This window comes from Xenopus laevis, chromosome 5L (assembly GCF_017654675.1).
Source record: "Xenopus laevis strain J_2021 chromosome 5L, Xenopus_laevis_v10.1, whole genome shotgun sequence".
Taxonomy (NCBI): Eukaryota; Metazoa; Chordata; class Amphibia; order Anura; family Pipidae; genus Xenopus; species Xenopus laevis.
Window position 1 is genome coordinate 44,538,704 of NC_054379.1, and position 19,460 is coordinate 44,558,163.

Sequence of the window (19,460 nt, forward strand, 5' to 3'; positions counted from 1 at the left end):
TGTGGCTTAAACTGCCAGCAAATAAAATAAAGTGCCTAGGAACTACAAGTTGGATTGGTGGGTGCTGTAGGAACATTGGACAGCTTTAAAGCCTGTACTATATAGATGTACAGAATTGTTGCATTTAAGGAAATGTGTCCAAGCAATCATAGCTTAGCTTTAATTCTTTTTGATATAACAAATAAGCTCTTACAAATTTGTACTAACAGACAATACTTAATGCAAGATAAACATAACAGATTCTAGTAATCCCAAACTGCTTATCTTAAGATAATTGTATGATCTGGGACAGAAATTATTTGCAAATTACAGAACAAGATGCAAAATTGAAACCATTTGTTACATGACCAGTTGACTTCCCCATGAAAACAATTGAGGCCATCTCTGTGTTTAAAGGTTGCATCTTGTGCAATAGTGTTGTATCCAAGTACCTAATGTTTATAAGTTCTGTTCTTGGGAACGTCTCTTAAATCAAGCAGTTCTTGTCCTAAGAAGCTCTTCAGCAAGTGAAGAGAAGGCTTTCTATATACTGTACTTGCATTGGATTCACTAGTATACAGTAACCACGAGGGCTCATTTACAAACTGCAAGACAGCATTAGGCACTCATATTGGAGCAGAATTGAGCCAGTCAAATGATCCATTAAATAGGTGTCTGTACTTTGTTGTACTTTTTTGTGTTGTGTGCTAATATGCCAGTTGCACCTACTTTGTATTGGGTGCTGAAAGAATACTGCAGTTTAATGCTCTGAATTATTCAGTTAGACTTATACACCACTGTTTCTTCACTAACATTGCACCTTCACTCAGGCAATTATATCAGAGATTATACTGTATCATGATTTTTATGGTGTCATCTTTATTTCTAAATTACACTGTTTACATTACAAATAATTCACTCTACCATGTAAAATTTTATTCCATTTAGCTGTAATATTGGTATGTAAGCATCCATTTCAGGTCATTATGCCTGATCCTGTGTTTTCAGAAAGAGCCAGCACTTCAAAATGGAACTGCTTTCAGACAAACTATTGTTCCTTCTACTCTGTGTAACTGGAGAGGTCACAGTGGAACTTGGATTTTAACTATTGTATGCTATTCTCATATCTACCACTAGATGGGACATTGTTCTGCTAATAGGCTTCTGGGGGGAAGGGAGGGGTGATGTCATTCAAACTTGCAGTGCACCAGTAAAGAGAATGTAAAAAGACTGAAGTTTAACAGAACAGAAGTCAAGTGACTGAGGGCACCTGGGAAACTAACAACATGTCTAGCCCCATGTCAGATTTCAAAATTAAATATATAAATAACTGTTTGTTTGTTGTGCTGAACAGCACTATTAACTGATGTTTTTGATTAAAACGTGTTTTTCCCTTGATAGGATCCCTTTAAGGAGAACTAAGGCCTAACTAAAGAAGTAGTCTAGAAATGTTGTACATTATGTTATGTGTTTCTGTAGCTCCCCATCTTCCTTTCTGCACATGCTTGGTGCATTGTTAGTTATTGGGCTTAGGAACTGACTCAGAAAATACTGTATATACAGAATAGAAATGTCACAGTATAAGGCTTATTATTACTTAATACAGATAATTACTACATGGTAGCTCAGGAACCAGTGTAACTAGCATCAGAATGTAAAAATCAACCCCGTAGCATCAGTTTATATTACAGACAAACCTCATTTTCTCCTTGATAATTTGAGACGACCCCTAAGCTTAGCTTCTCAAGAGCCCACTGAGCATGTGAGTGTCGCAGACACTTTCCAAGATGGTGACCCCAGGTGACAAGTTTAAAGTCCTGGATCATTGCTGTGATTGAAAAACTAAAACTTTAGGCTGGTGCACTAAGTTCACTAAATAAAATATGGCATTTTTAGCCATATACATTTTTAGGGTTTGGTTCCCCTTTAATGTAGCAATAAAGAAGACATTTCTAGCTAGTGTCATGTTATCTAATTTGTTTACAGAATATGGTGCAAAAAACAGCACACTCTGGCAAAAGCAAATTCTGTGCTGGTAATTTTAAAGGGATACTGTCATGGGACAGTATCCCTCCCCCCCCCAGCAGCCAAACAAAAGAACAATGGGAAGGTAACCAGATAACAGCTCCCTAACACAAGATAACAGCTGCCTGGTAGATCTAAGAACAATACTCAATAGTAAAAACCCATGTCCCACTGAGACACATTCAGTTACATTGAGAATCAAAAACAGCAGCCTGCCAGAAAGCATTTCTCTCCTAAAGTGCAAGCACAAGTCACATGACCAGGGGCAGCTGGGAAATTGACAAAATGTCTAGCCCCATGTCAGATTTCAAAATTGAATATAAAAAAAATCTGTTTGCTCTTTTGAGAAATGGATTTCAGTGCAGAATTCTGCTGGAGCAGCACTATTAACTGATTCATTTTGAAAAAATTTTTATTTCCCATGACAGTATCCCTTTAAGATATCCTTTGTGTGTGGCACCTTTAGACGCTCCTACTTATGCCAGCTGTGTCACACACAAGTGTTTTCATTAATATTGCATGATCTGATACACTTATATATGCTGTCCAAGCTTGTATCAGATTCACCAAATAGTCACAAGTTTCACACCCCAATCAGCAAATCAAGCTTGCGGTGCCTTGCATGCATTTATGTTTGGATGCTGGGTAAAAACTGCTGCAATGTGGGAAAATCATTGTGAATTGAAAAGATGCTGGATTAGTGAATTACATCACAATTTTGCTTCAGGACAAATGAAGAAGCATCCAATATGTTAGGTACAGTATCTCCTAGTGTGGGGGTCCACAAACTTTTTATCTCTGAGCAACAAAACAAATGTAAGAAGAGTCAGGAGCAACACAAGCATGAAAATTCCTGGGGATGCCAGATAAGTGCTGTGATTGGCTATATGGTAGCCCCCTATGTAGACTGGCAGTACACCTGTTTTTACCAGGAATTCAGAAATTAGCCCCTGCTTTGAGTTCACTGAGAGCAACATCCAAGGGGTTGTGAGCAATATGTTACTCGTGAGCCACTAGTTGGGAATCACTGCCATAATGATTCCAAGGCTGGTGTTCCTTTTAGGAAAAAACGGCACAGGAATGTGCTGCCATTCTACCTACCTTTACTTACTTATCAGGTGTCCCTAGTGTGCTGACACTCACACATGCACAGAAGATTATAATCAAAGAATTTGACTTTTTGTGCATGCTTTGGGTATAAGGTAAGATGGTGGCATGGAACTCTATTATTTAACAGTATTTACCGAGGCCACTGCAGGTTTTCCTAAAAGGAGTAATTGTATTTACTATGGCATGCCTGATATAGTGGCAAACCCCACCCCAGTGAATCCACCTTTCCCTGTCCTTTAAAAACTAAGATGTCATCCAGTTATAGACTTCAAATGTTACAACAGTAAAGAAAATTAGTCCCACACATCTTCAAAACTATAAAAATACTTTTATTCTTTTTTTGGTGCCAAAAAAGAAACACGTGTAGTTATTTTAGATGTATGTATAAATTTTAAATCTGAAGATTGAACAAGCCTACCTAGTACAGCTATTATTCCACTGACTTGTGTTTCTTTTTCCTGCTCCAAGCCCCAGCATGTCTGCTAATATCATGAACAGGACTGCTGAAATGTAACTGCATGAAGGAATTCCTTTTGTCTTCTTAGATCACCTACAGCCTGTAAGGCACATGGCAGTTAGTAGGAGTTAGTAGTAATAGTAGGAGTTATTAACATAAACAAAGAACCCACAAAACATTATATAACAGTTACATTGAGATATTAGCACCGCCTGCACATAGTTTAGGGTAACCGTAATACAATAAAAAACAACGGATCTTTTGTATTCTAAAACGGTAATTGTTTCCCCAACAAGGCTTGCTACATCAATTTAGATAGTGGTTTGTGTAATTTGGCAGGTACAGCCAGCTACACCTAACTAAACATGTGCGGATCTCTTGTGACTGTGCTCAACTGCGTTATTCCTTAGGGGGCTATACATTTTGTGGCTTCACCACAGAACTATGTGTAATTCCTTGGAAGCCTACAGTGATTTTAATTGAAATCAGCAATGTCTGTGTTATATCATTAATAATAAAAATAACTGCCTGTTATTTTTGTCTAATAAAATGGAGAACATTTATAATTTGCAGTTATACTCTTTATATTTTAATGAATGATATTTTTAAATTTTTATATTTTATTAACCCCAGCACATTTATCCCACTAGTCTTCCTTTTCTCAATTACAACTGAGCAACTGAAAATGCTCTAAATATTCTAAATAGGAGAAGCATAGGATTGTGCGTGTTGTGTAAAACGGTATAAAAAGCAATGTGAAATAAACGGCGAGTTAATAAAGAATGTATCTGATCACGGTATTTATATTATGACATTTTTATGACATAACCCATTCCAGTCAATGGGAAAATGTTCAGCCTTATGTAAATCCAGTGGTGCAGAAAATATCTTTGGTAGGTCATTCATACACAGGTTATATTACAGCACCATGTTAGTTAGTTGACTGTGCACTAAAAGGGTGCCACTAGTAGTTTTAATGGGTAGTTTAAATGCTTTTAAGTTAGCTTTTTTATGCTATAAAATGGGCAATTATTAGTAACTTTTCAATTGGTCTTTATTTTCTATGGCATTCGAATTATTTGCCTTCTTCTTCTGACTCTTTTCAGCTTTTCAAATGGGGGTCACTGACCCAAGTAGCCAAAAACACTCTTTATCTGTGAGGTTGCAATTTTATTGTTATTGTTACTTTTTATTTCTTATTTTTCTAATCCGGCCCTCTCCTATTCATAATCCAGTCTCTCATTCAAACCACTTCCTAGTTGCTAGGGTAAATCTGACCCTAACTGCTGGATTTCGAAACGGAAGAGCTGATGATTCAAAGAAAGTGTCTTGGTATATCACCCTCTAAATTATACTAAAAGTTAATGTAAAGAGGAACACCCCCTTTAAATTACAAGATCTCCTCTTCACTTTAACCTGTAGACCATCTAGATTACTACTTGTCAGGCATGGGAAACAGATATTTGCTTATATGCTGCAATATATGCACCCTTTTGTTATTGCATAATTCCCAATCTATCACACTAGTGTATGCATCAATACATTAAGGGGTCTATCAATACACCACACATTGCCATGTGATTGCCAGGCACGACAGTGTAACAATGTGTATATTAGCAATGCACCGAATCCAGGATTCGGTTCGGGATTCGGCCAGGATTTGGCCTTTTTCAGCTGGATTCGGATTCGGCCGAATCCTTCTTCTCGGCCAAACCGAATCCGATTCCTAATTTGCATATGTAAATTAGGGGCTGGAGGGAAATCGCTTGACTTTTTTAACAATGTATTACAGTAAATAATGGCCTGAAAGTCAGGGTGAAATATTTTTAAAGTGGACCTGTCACCCAGACACAAAATTCTGTATAATAAAAGTCCTTTTCAAATTAAACATGAAATCCAATTTCTATTATTTTTAAAGCATTCATTGCTGTCAATCAAATATTGTCTGCCCCTCCTCTATGCCTTAGGCATAGGGTAGACAATTGCTTTCACTTTCCATTCAGCACTTCCTAGATGTCACTGCTCTCCACACATTCTCCTGTTCTCTTCACCATTTAATTGTGTAATCAGTGCATGGGAATGGACATCAGGTCCCCCATTCTGGTGCACAAACAAGATTTTGAGTGTCCACAAAATGGCTCCTGCCTGCTTGTTATAATTATGAATTCCCAGACTGAAGGGAACAAGATTTAAATAATTTATATTGTGCAATTAAAGTTCATTTTACTTGACTTATGTGATAAAATAGGATTTTGAATAATTTTTTTGGGTGATGGGTCCCCTTTAAATTGGAATTTAGATCGAATATTTGGAATCCTTTTAGATTCGCCAGCTTAATATTCATTAAGTTTTCAATGAAGTTCAGTGGAGGAAAGGAAACTATAGAAAACGGTTTCATGGCCAAGGCCAGCAAATACTAATTTGTTTTTAAGATTCAAAATAAATAATACACTCTAACAATTCCTAAATACTACGTATACTACACTATTTACTTGCAGGGTTGGCTTATATGAAACTAAGGTGATGAGCAGACATTTATTTATGTCATACATACTGTAAGTGCCATTGAAAAGATGCCCTCACCAAGGCAAGATACGTGTATTTTCTCCTAGAATATACCTGAGCAATATACAGTTTATACAGAATCTTAAAATGTTGAACTTGGTGTTGCATATAGCAGAGAAAAATGGATTTGTAGTCTACCACTCAATAATCACTAGTCACATGATACTGGTTTTATAAAATCTTTTTTTTCCCTGGGATTTTATCTTTTAGGGGGTTAATTACGTAAATGCAAATTATTCTGATTAGTAAAAAAAAAAATCAGACCAAACTAGAAACCACGATTTACCCCTATTTATCATTAAAAAAAATATGACTTTTTTGGATTGTCGCACGAAAACTGCAACTTATTTGGACTGTTGCGTGAAAAGTCAGATTTGACGCCTGAAAAGTCAGAATTTTTTTTTTCAGCAGGAAAAGCCCGAAATGTTTGGATTATCATACGAAACCTAGCGCACACCATAATATCTTCAAGTTGCAAATAGAACCTCGGACTGCCTTGGACTTTTACAGGACCTTGTCAGGTTGAAGATTGAGTATTTTTGGATTCTGACTTTTTGCAGCCTCAGGGTATAATAAATCTCGAAAGATTCAAGCTTTTTTTCACATTAAAAATTTTTATTTTCTATTTAAAAAAAAAAAAAACCTTGATTTTTTCTAGTTTTTTTTATTATCACTTTAATAAATAATCCCCTTAATGTTTGCAGACAGCCACCAGATGGTGGTATTGTCTACCCAGGTAGAAGGATACTGCTCACAAATTGTCAAATTGTGACGCTAAGCTGTTCAAACACTTCAATGGTTACATACTGTAAGTTACCTGTTCAGTATAGGGTCGGACTGGGGGGCCCCCCGTCCCCCTCCTGTGATGTACCGTGCATGAAGGTGCGCATGTGCAACATGCAGTGCCGCTGAAGGTATTTTTAATTTTTTAAAAACCCGAGCATCAGGAGAGGGGGGTCTGGCCCGCGGGGGGCCCATGAGGGTCGGGGCCCACCGGATTTTTTCCCGGTGTCCCGCTGGGCCAGTCCGACACTGGTTCAGTATCCCGTGTGATGAGATTTGTGAAGAAAATTTACAGTAAATGAACCAATGCGATAATAATTTAGATTACTTTTCAGTAATTAGGAGCAAATCTGTTGTGAAATGCATTGAAGTCAACGGGCGTCCATTTTTTTTACGCACATGACTATTTTTCTTGCTCCAAATGCATTAAAGTCAATGGGAGTTTTTCTTGTGGCAACTTTTTTGTCTCTGCAAATATGTACAAAAGTGTTGGGGTGGTGACACACGCTAAGATTCCGGGAGTTGCCCAGCGAAAAATCTCCTCTTCTTCGGGTGACTAATCTCCCCAAAAAGACTTCCTGTCAGCTAGAATGTAAGTCGCGGGTGGGATGGCACTTGGAGCGCTTCGTTTTCTGAAGTTGCCTGAAGTTTCCTCGTGAGGCAATTTTGGGCGACTTTGGAAAATGAATGCTCCGAGTGCCATCCCTCCGGCGATTTAAATTGTAGACGGCGGGATGGCTTTTGGTGGAGATTAGTCATCCGAAGAAGAGAGGATTTGTCGCTAGGTGACTAATCTCCCCGAAATCTTAACGTGTGTCACCACCCTTAAAGTCCAAGGGCGTTTTTATTATAATGACTTTTTTGTCGCAGCAATTTTTTCCGGGGCAATTTTTTTCTGCAGTTCGTGAAAAAATTTGCAGATGACGAAATACGGAATTTCGCCATGAATTCATGGCTGCTGAAAACATTCGCTTTTCAGTGTTGCTAGAACTATAATTCTTCCTAGTCAACATATACATACAAATGAGGGGCATCACTATGCATTCACTGAGTAGAAAACGTTGTCCTTATTGCAGTTCTCTGCTAAAGAACTGCAATAAGGACAAAACCATTGGTGAGCTTTGACCCATGCGATATTCAGTGGAAATTGGATTTATTGCCACAAATCCTGCTGTTTTGTATACAAATGAGTAGAGGGTTTCCTCAGTTCCATCTACCTGCCAGGCTATAATCACTAACATATCCATTTTTTATGTTAATGTTTTAATTATTACTTTCACTCCCAAGTACACACCTATTGATATACCTTCTATCTGTCTTGAAGGGACTGCTTTGCAGGACTAAAAAAATAGTGGAAGCACAAAGTGGAAATTGAAGTGGACGAATCATAATTGGGTCTAGGTGGGCAGAGTGTTTAAATTGGCCATTTTTCTTAAAGGGGATGTTCACCTTTGAATTAACTTCTACTATGATGTAGGAAGTGATATTTTTGCGGTTGGTTTTCCTTTTTTATTATGGTTAGTTTTTGAGTTATTTAGTTTCCTTTCAGCAGCTCTCCAGTTTCAATGTCAGCAATCTGGTTGCTAAGATCTACATGACCCCAGCAACCATGCATTTATTTGAATAAGAGACTGGAATATGAATAGGAGAGGGCCTGAATAGAAAGATGATTTAGCAATAACAATACATTTGTAACTTAACAGAGCTTTTGCTTTTTGGATGGAGTTGGTGCCCCCCATTTGAAAGCTGGAAAGAGTCAGAAGTAAATGCCAAATTATTAATAAACTATAAAAATAATTAATGAAGACTAAATGAAAAGTTACTTAGAATTGGCTATTCTACAACATACTAAAAGTTATCTTCGAAGGTAAACCACCCCTTTAATAAGAGATAATAAAGCTCATTTGCCAACAGTAGGGCCTGTGAACAGACTACTTGTGGCCATATAATTCTCAGTGCAAGCTGATCTCTAAGGCCTTAACCACACAGTGCGGCTTCTACCAATCCAACGTGATGAAAGGAAGAGGATGCGACGAGACGGATGTGCTGAATATAATGTAAGTAATAGGAATGTCGGCCTACAAGCTGCATGCATCCGACACAGCACGACTGTTGGATGTAGACGCAACGTGTGCTGTTCGCATCCGACAGTCGTGTCGTATGCATGCAGCTTGTAGGTCCGACATTCCTATTGCTTATATTATATTTGGCACATTGGTCTCCTCGCATCATATTCCTGTCAGTGCCTCGGATCGGAACAAGCCGCACCGTTGAGTTCAGCCCTAATACAAAAGGAAGTACTGACATTCTTTACTGTGCGTGAGAAAATGCTGCATTATGGGGAAAAAAACAGCGATTTGCATCTAAAATTGCACTTTGGGCATTACATTTGTGTTCGTAAATTACTCTTTGTAGACTCACTAAACAAAATGACAGTTTATGGTAGAGTTATGGTTTACATTTCCTGATTTTACAGATAAAGTGTGAAGTAAGAGATTGTTATGAACATTTACATACAGATGTAGAAAATCTGAAGCATCTGGCACGCACAACTGGACCCCTGTCCCACGTGAGATCACTTGCTATCCATGTTGTACCTGTATGTGCACAGTGGGCGCCAGATGTATTAATACTGTCTGCTCCATCTGTAGCTGTTATTTATCTTAAAATCTATTTTGGGATATAATATGTTACATTCTATGTACCGGGGATTTATATTACATGACTTTTCGCAGAAGAGCAGCTTATAATGACAAATAAGACACTGAGTAGTCTATAGTCATTTCTAAGACATGGGCAGACTGAAAACAAACCTTGAGACTTACAGTACCTGAGAGATTTTCTAGAAGGAATGTAGCAGAAAAGAGGAAAGGCATCATGAAATAGTATGAACATGTGCAGAAGGAGAGAACGACTCCATTCTAGAATGCACTTGAGTGCAGAAGTATGCACATGTAACTTTGCAACAGCTGGGGCTGTATCTACGGGTGACACTGGGATATAAAAGGATAAAATGCTAGAAGAACATTCAGGTTATCCTATTGGAATTAGAATTTATTGTCTGTCTTTGGCTGTGTTATTAAAACTGTCAAAGCTAATTTGCCCAGGGAATTCCTTACTAACATATTTTTAGCCAAGTAATTGTCAGAGAAGCAGAAAAGCTTTGACGCAAGCAACAACTAAGAGATGAAGCCAGAGTGAATGTTGCCAGAGGAACTGTAGGGGGAAGGAGATGAAATACAGAACATAAGAGATGATGGTCCAGTTTCTCAGCATTGCCTGGCTGGACCATAAGCCCAGTATTACAATTCCTGGCCTCTTTATATCGAGGCTGTTTGGATAAATAATTCCATGAAATAATAGCCCTTACAAGTAATAATTTCAGAGCTAAAAATAAATGGCTTACAAATTCTGCAGACTCTTAACATTTTTACTGTATGTGAAATGTTTCTTTTGTGTCCCTGACTAAAAGTAAGTTCCAAAGTAAATTAGATTCAGTAGAATAAACCCAAACTTAAAAGTTATATATGTTACCCATAAAACTATATATATATTTTGTGTTTGTGCTCCTTTATGGAATGAAAAGGTTTGCTGCTATTCTAGAAAGTGCAGAGCAGGGTGCATAAGAGCCAAAAATATTACACTTTGTACCCATTTTTCTTACAGTCCACAATGAGGCCTTAAATCTGAAACTCATGATTAACTGTTTCCTGATTAGCCACTATGCTCAACCCCACAATAGGGGGAATGTAATAAAAGTCGGTAACAGAAAAAATATTAGCAATGCCAAAAGTTATGCCTCTGTGCGAACAAGTTTGCCTTTGTGCGAATTTAATATAGCTTTTGCGAACCCAGAAACTGTTTAGCGACCACTTCCGACAGTATAAGAAGGTTTGCGAATTTTATAGTTAGCTCCAGTGCGCAGTGAATGTAATAAAACTTCTTACCGAAAAGTTGTCATGTTTGCGACACCTTCAAGTACTTCTTAAAAGTGGGCAATTAAAATTAAAATTTGCAATGTCATAGTTTAAGGAAGAGTATTAGTGAAATGAGACTTTTTATTCTTATTTGTGCTAATTGTTTTGCTCTTTTCGACTTTTATTACATTCTCCCAGTCTTAAGCCTTTCTGTTCCTTTGGGATCATAGATTTGATAAGTAAGGCCCTATTGTCTATTTCATCAGTCTGTATTTGAATATTATCTTTACAGTTTGAAAATATTGAATATTGTAGTGTGTGCCACTGATTTATTAAGGATCGAGTTCTGTTTTCCTGAAAAATTTTAGTTTTTTCACTAAAAACTAGAATTTATTGAGATCTTTATGCCCCAAAGCTGCTAAAAGCCCAAATATGAAGCTAAAAACCTGTCAAGGTCATGTAGAAGTCAATGGCCCTTTAGCCAATTGAAGATGTTTTTTGCTTTATGATTTTTGTTTTTTTTATGGTGGTCTGTGCTTGCAAAACTCAATAAATTTGAGGTATTTGAGGATTTTCAGCCTATAACTCGATAAATTCAAGGTATTTGAGATTTTTCCCGATTGCATTCAATTGAGTTTTTTTACATTTGGGTATTTTCATAAATAAGCAAACATTCGGGTTGTGAGTTTATTCGCGGTAGAAAAAAACCTTTAAAGTTGTTTTGATTTTTATTCAGCAGCTCTCCAGTTTGCAATTGCAGCTGGTTGTTAAGGTCCAAATAACACTAGCAACCATTCATTGATAGACAGGAGTAGTAATGGGTGAATTTCTCCCAAAAAATTTCCGAAAAATCGTGAAATCAGAAAGTTCACAAAAAAAAACATGAAATCCAAACGGTTTCACAAAAAAATCATGAAATTTGCAGGTTTTCACAAAAAAATCGTGAAATTTGAAGGTTTTGACAAAAAAATTGTGAAAATCTGACATTTTCACAAAAAATCTTGAAAAACAGAAATTGATGCCGGCGAATTTTCACTGGCGAATTTAAATGGGAGATTCGCGAATTTAATCACCGGCGGCAAAACACGGAAATTCGCTGCGAATTCGTGCCAGGCGAATATTTTCACCCATCACTAGACAATAATATGAATAGGAGAGGTCATGAATAGAAAGATAAGTAATAAAAAGTAGCAAATAATATATTTGTAGCCTTACCGAGCATTTGTGTTTTAGATGGGGTCAGTGACCCCCATTTGAAAACTGGAAAGAGTCAGAAGAAGAAGGCAAATAATTAAAAAACTATAAAAAAAAGAAGGCCAATTGAAAAGTTGCTTAGAATTGGTAATTCTATAACATACAAAAAGTTAACTTAAATAGTGATGGGAGAATTTATTCGCCAGGCACGAATTCGCGGTGAAACGGCTGCCAAAAAAATGGACGTCGGCGTCAAAAAACGGATGCTGGCCTCAAAAAGGGCGCCGGCGTTAACAACGGACGCCAGAGTCAAAAAACGAGACGACGATGCCATTTCATGAATTTTTTGCGCAACGCAAATTCACCCATCATTAATTAAAGGTGAACGCATTAATAATAGCAAAAATTGTTGTAAAGGGAGGGTCTGCTATCATTTTTGTCTAAAGTCTACTGGGCTTGGGGTTGCAGGTCCCACCAGTAGTCATGCATGCTTCTAGCAGGCTTTGTGCTTTCCACTATATATTATTTAGGGAAATAATAAAACAGCAGCTTGTTTTTTTTTCCCAACTAAAATATAATTAATCCTTAACATTTAATTAATGCTGATTTTTAGTTCATTTAAGTTATGGAGATCCAAATTACAGAAAACCCCTGATTCTAAATAACTGGTCCCAAACCTGTATATTTCGTGCATGTGCAAAAAAGCAGCAAATATATTTAAATATAAATATAGTTGATATTTTATTTTACATGGATACTTACATTATTTAACGGAAAAAATATACATGCCCTTCTGAGAAGTCACTTATGTAGAGGGCCCATCCTTGCAGAGTTTATATATATCTTAGTTATTCTCTTTTTGAAATGTGTTACACTATTAAACATAAAGAAATATATTATAATTCTGCCAGATTTTCCTAAGCGAGTGCAGAGCTTAAAGGAAAGCTTAAGCCAGAGAAGTAAAACACAGTAAAATAGTTTTATGATCCTGTAATTCAGTTCTTCCTTCAAGGAAAGGAAATAAACTCAGACATTCAACTATAATCCTTACCATTCATCAGCCATTTTCTTTCGGTGCAAAAACTTTGTTGAATGAAACCCATCAGATGGTTAACAATAAAAAGTCTTATATGAATGTAGTGCAGAGTGCAAAGTGCAGTTTTCACAATTTCCACAATGTAGAACCCCCCCCCCCCCCCAAAATTCTGTGATTTGGCATTAAACAGAATTAGTGCCTGATTTGTTTGGGACATACTGCTCTGGCTCTTAAAGGGGAACTATTGTGAAAATGAAAATTTAATATAAGCTTCATCATACTGAAATAAGAGACCAAATAGAATCAATTAACAATTCTGAATTGTTTCTGAAACAATCAAGTTCATCTTCACTATTCCTCTCTCAGCATCTGTTTCTCTTCATTCTCTCTTCATACAGCAGTTGGGTGTCAGATATTCACTGATAGATATCTTATAGGGGGGGCTCCTTTTACCCAGAAGATGTATTAGAGCTCACTCTATTAAAATCATCAGAAATCCTGTCTCTCTACATGCAGAATTTGTACAAAAGGCAGTTTTGTTAGATATTGTTTGTACTGGAATCAGTTGTGTGAGCTCTAATTCACCCCCAATAAGATATAACCCATTATCCAAAAAAAGCTCAGAATTATCGGAAGGCCATCTCCCATAGACTCCATTCTAAGCAAATAATTATTGATGAGCGAAGTTTTTCACCAGGCATGTATTTGGGTCAAAATTCCAAATTTTTTCGCAAATCTGCGGCAAAAAATTGCCTCGGAAAAATGTTGCTGAGATAAAAAAAGTCTCCGTAAGAAAAAACGCTCATTGACTTTAATGCATTTGGACAAAAAAGTGACCATAAGAAAAACCCACTTTATTTGGCTTTAATGCATTTGGAACGAGAAAAATTGTTGCACGTAAAAAAATTGACTTCAATGCATTTCGCAAATTTTTGGGTCAAATTCGCTCATCACTACAAATAATTCAAATTTTTGTGATTTCCTTTTACTTTGTAAAAATTAAATAGTACCTTGTACTTGATCCAAAATAAGCCGCTTGAATCAACATTGGTGGCAAAACAATCCTACGGTGTTTATTTAATGATTGAATGATTTTTAAGAGACCAAATAACGGAAAGATCCCTTATCTGAAACACCCCAGATTCCGAGCATTCTGAATAATACATCCTATACATGTATATGGAAATGCAAGGAGTGTAGTACCTTTAATGAATGCCATCAATGGGGTAGATTTACTAAAGGGCAAAGTGACTAACGTTAGCGAAAATTCGCCAGCGTGATGTCATTTCGATACTTTGCCGATTTACTAACTGGTGCAGGCGTATCTTCGCTAGCGACGGAGATAGACACTAGCGGTAATTCACTCCCTTACGCCTGGCGAAGTTGCTCTCTGGCAAATGTACGTAACTACACAAATTCACTAAGATGCGGATTTTACTGAACGTTACTTCTTGCGCCAGACTTGCCTTCGCCACCTCAGACCATGCAAAGTGCAATAGAGTAGATAGGACTTCCTCAAAAAATAGTGGCGACTTTTCATTTTTCAGGGTGATAGGCTGCAAAAGTAGTACATTTTTTCTGGGGTACCTGGTTTACCCCCTACATTTCCTAACATATGGCACCTAAACTATACATTGGGCTCATGTGTAGGGCAATATGACAATTTTATTTTATTAAGGTTTCCTGGGCTTGTGTAGTGTAATGTAATGCTGCAACATATATGTCCATTCAACTTTAACTTCCTGCTGTATGCAAATTAGGCAACGCTAGCGCAACTTCGCCAGCGTCAGTGCATATAAATATATATATCATATCAATTAGGAGTCATTATAAAAATTAAAAAGAAATAGATGCCTTTTTCTTTAAGGAGTGATTTTCCTCATTCTGCATGTGGTTTTATTTTCTCCATTACCCCTCCTTTAAAATACCTTAAAAAGGAGGACAGATTTTTGGAAGCTTCATTTCCTCTTGATACATATTCTTGCTTTTAGGGTTGTTCAGTAGACTCCTGGAATCTTCAGAACAGTAATACAATATTTTAAGCCTGTTTATGTCTAGTAAAGGGCAGCATTTCTTATTCTGCTCACTGCAATGTACCACAATGGTAAAACATCAATCCAGGCTGAGAATCTATATAGAATTTGCCCAGCAGAACTGGTGCAGACAGCAAATAACCAGGAATAAAAGGAAAAATTCACAATTGTTGATACAGATAACATAATTATTAACTCTGTGTATAAAGCACTATGAATGTTGCAATGCTGTGGTTAACACTACCTCCAACCTTCAAATAGTTTATAGTCACACGCAATTACTTCCATAATACAGGTATGGGACCAGTTATCCAGAATGCTTGGGACCTGGGGTTTTCCAAAAAATGGATCTTTCTCTAATTTGGATCTTTATACTTTAATGTCTACTAAAAAATAATGTAAACATTAAATAACCCCAATAGGCTTGTTTTGCTTCCAATAAGGATTAATTATATCTTAGTTTGAAACGAGCACAAGGTATTGTATTATTATTAAAGAGAAAAAGAAAATCATTTAAAAAAAAATGGATTATTTGTATAAAATGGAGTCTATAGAAGTATGCATATATTTTGAATATCTAGGAGTGCAACAGCCCATTTTAGGCAAGGTGTACTCCCCAGTTTCAGCTTTTTCAGCTATTATTGTGGCTGCTGTCTAACCAAGCACCCACATATTAAAGAGGCGGTTCACCTCCTTTTAGTATGTCATAGAATGCATAATTCTAAGCATCTTTTCAATTGGCCTTCATTTTTTCTTTTTTATAGTTTTTGAATTATTTTCTTCTTCTGGTGATTTCCAGCTTTTAAATGGGGGTCACTGACCCCATCTAAAAACACATGCTCTGTAAAACACATGCCCTGTAACGCTAAACATTTATAATTATTGCTACTTTGTTACTCATCTTTCTATGCAGGCCCTCTCCTATTCATATTACAGTCTTTTATACAAATCAGTGCATAGTTGCTATGGTAATTTGGAACCTAGCAACTAGACTGAGGAAATTGCAAACTGGAGAGCCACTGAATAAAAAGTTAAATAACTCAAAAGCCACAAATAATAAAAAACAATTGCAAATTGTTGGAGAATATCTCTCTCTACATCATACTAAAAGTTAATTTAGAAACACTGCATTTCTTTCCTTCTATTGTGTACACATGGGCTTCTGTATCAGACTTCCTGCCTTCAGCTTAAACCTCCTTGCCCCGGGCGTGAGCATGCTCAGTTTGCTCCTCTCACTCCCTACCTTCTTTGCTGTAATCTGAGCCCAGAGCTGTGAGTGAGCAGGGAGAAACCCAGGCAGGAAGTGATGTCACACCAAGCTAATATGGCAGCTGCTATCCTAAACAAACAGCTTCTAGAGCTTTTTACTCAGGTATGGTAAAGCATTCTGCAGAATAAATATAGTGTTATAGCTTGCACTATTGTGGCTAATCTATTGGCAATAAAATTACTCCATAGCTTTTCTTCTCCTTTAAAGGTGAACAACCTCTTTAATCTTGTTCTTTTCCCCTTAAAATGCTTTTATAGTCTGCACCTGACATATTATACACAATTCCAATCATATTTCAGCAAAATTGCCAAACCGCAGTTTGAAGAATATTACCAGAAATGCAAAAGAAAGAGAAGGCCTGGAAAACAACTGCTACTTATCCGCTTCCTGAGGAAAATGAGGAATTACTATTGCTGCCAAGTGCCAGTGGTTTGTTTGTTAGTCTTTACAGTTCATCTGTGAATTATTTTATTATTTACTCAAATGGCACGGCTTTGCTATTCAAATATTTTTTTGGCAGAAAGTAGATAAAATGTTCCTGGAAAGGAACATGCAAAATAACTTTAGTATAGACCAAAACACCTTGAAGAAAAATTTCCAACAGATATATATATATATGATACAGAGGGAAAAGATGGCACCAAGTTTGCGGTGAGTGGAAGATCCCTTTTTCAGAAAACCAGATGACATTCATTTTGTAGAAATTGCTGGGAGATGTTTGATTCTCTAAGATGTGAGAGCACAATGTCTGCTTTATTTTCCAATAAATTTGGCAGGGCTCACCAGGACGTGTCCTTTTTATTTTGCTTTTAGACAATATTCAATATGCTTCAGTATTTTGCCTAGGCCAATCAGTGCAACATGATTATTGGAATAGTTCTTCTTAAAAACATTCACTAAATAAACTACCTTGATCATGTATTAAGTATAGGTATGGGACCTGTTATCCAGAATACTTGTCACATGGGGTTTTCTGGGTAAGGCATCTTTCCATCTTTCCATAATTGGGATTTTCATACCTTAAGTCCAGGGGCGCTCCACCTATGAGTTGTTGAGCCACTCGCCTCAGGCGGCAGCACCCCCCTGGTTGTCAGGGGCGGCAAAAATGCCGCTCCTGGTAACTAAGAGCCGAATTTCCGGTTTTCAACCCGGAAATTCGGCTCTTCTAGTGCAGAGAGCGCAATTGAGACATGCACCACCCCCGACCCCCTCCAGGTGCTAAAAATGTGAGCGTCGTGGGGACGGCAAAGTATTTAGTCTTCCAAATGTTTATTAAGGTTTACAAATCTTTCTGTGGATTTGTGCAGGATGGTGTGTATGTCTGTCCCAGGTTTCAGCAGTTTGCTCTCAGTTTCTGGTAATTTGCAGTCAGTTTACAGACCAGTTAAAAAGCTCAGTGGAATCTAATCTTCTGATCCAGGCTGCGATAAGAATCCCCAGCCTGCTTAGGGTTTTGGCTCCACCCTGGAACCAGTTCTGACGTGAGGTATGAGGCTGGGGAGCACTGTGACAGATTTTTTTCGGGAGTCATCTGTATCCCGCTGCTTGGCTAATCCCAACAGAACGACACTCACAGGACTTGCTGAATCAGTGTTCCAAAGGTTTATTAAGTGGAGTAATTTCGGTAATATTCAGGTCTTTTTCCGGCGCTTTAGTAATTTTCGTCACTTTCAGCGCATATGTAGTTGAAACAAACCGGGAAAAATGCTCCAATTGCGCATGCGCCAATACAGTGCTTCCTTACTGAGATTACTGAAGTGGCTAATGATGGCCCCTGTGAGCTCCGCTGAGGTGACTCTGCAACAAGTGATAATTACCGGCTCAGGGGTATTTACTTGTGTTAACACCTGTGTGTGTGTGGGGGGGGGGAGCAGGGAGGGGGGACTATGGAGGGTAGGGGGTAGGGTTTTTTTATTAGAAAGGGCAGTTGTTCTCCTTTAACACTACTATAATTACTATAGTATGAATTCATCCATCCAACCCAAGCCTGCTCAAGGATTACTTGGGAAATGGAGGTGAGGCACTCTCCTGCTAAGATTCCTGGGTCGTGTTTTCTTATTTCCTGAACTTGTTTTAGACACTGTTTAAAATTCATGCATGACTATCTGTTTAATTCTTTCTTAAATCATTATGCATTTGATTCACCAATGAGCAAAATTTGCACCTTCCTAATTTAACAGCCTACTCCCAGGTTTTACTTCTACCATGATTGGAAGCCCACAAAAAGGAGGAGTCCGGTGTGGGACACTGGATCAGGAAGCACAGGAGCATCACTTCTTCACAAAAGACAAAATGGTATTGTTTGGTAGAAGAGGGTAACTTTATGTAGGGTTGGATTTAGGATCCAATGAACCTAGAGATGATAATCACTGGGTTGGTGATGTATAGGGGCTGAGAGGTGCTTGAGCTTTCATGTTTACCCCTCCAGTCCCCTATGAATACAGCACTGCCAAACTACCTGCTGCTTTAATAGAAAAAGAAACACACCTTCAAACAAAGCCCATATATTTTAGCAATGCATTTTTTGGCATTAAAGATGTTTGCTTTACAGAAGCATATTCGTCTAGCTTTTACTTCAGAGTGTTATTAAAGTTGAACTTGCAAGTTTCATTAAGATGACAGAAGGAATTTTAAACATGCACAAGCACTTCTGATGTAGAACAGATGCCAACTATTTAGATTCCGTTACAAAAAAAACAGCTTGGGAATTAATATTTGCATGAGTTATAGGATAATTAGTAAAGCAACTTTAATATAAAATAAATAACTTTTTTCTCACAAATAATATTTTTATTTTTTATATAGAAAAAAATGGCAGGGGACATTGCATCTGGTGACGCATTGCCACATCAGGTAAAAGCTTTGATAGACCAACCTGTTATACAATCATAGTCAGTCTGTTGGTTCCTTTCTCGTGTGTCTATGATGCATCAGCAGATCTGAAAATGGGAGAGGAGGTTTGTTGGTCTACTTGGCCAACCTGTGTAAAATTGTAGGATTTTACTGGAGGTAATGTTGAAATCCCTCCTTACCCCCCCCCCTTATTACTTTCAGCTCATAATAATGAATTTGTAGGAAATATTTCAGCAGG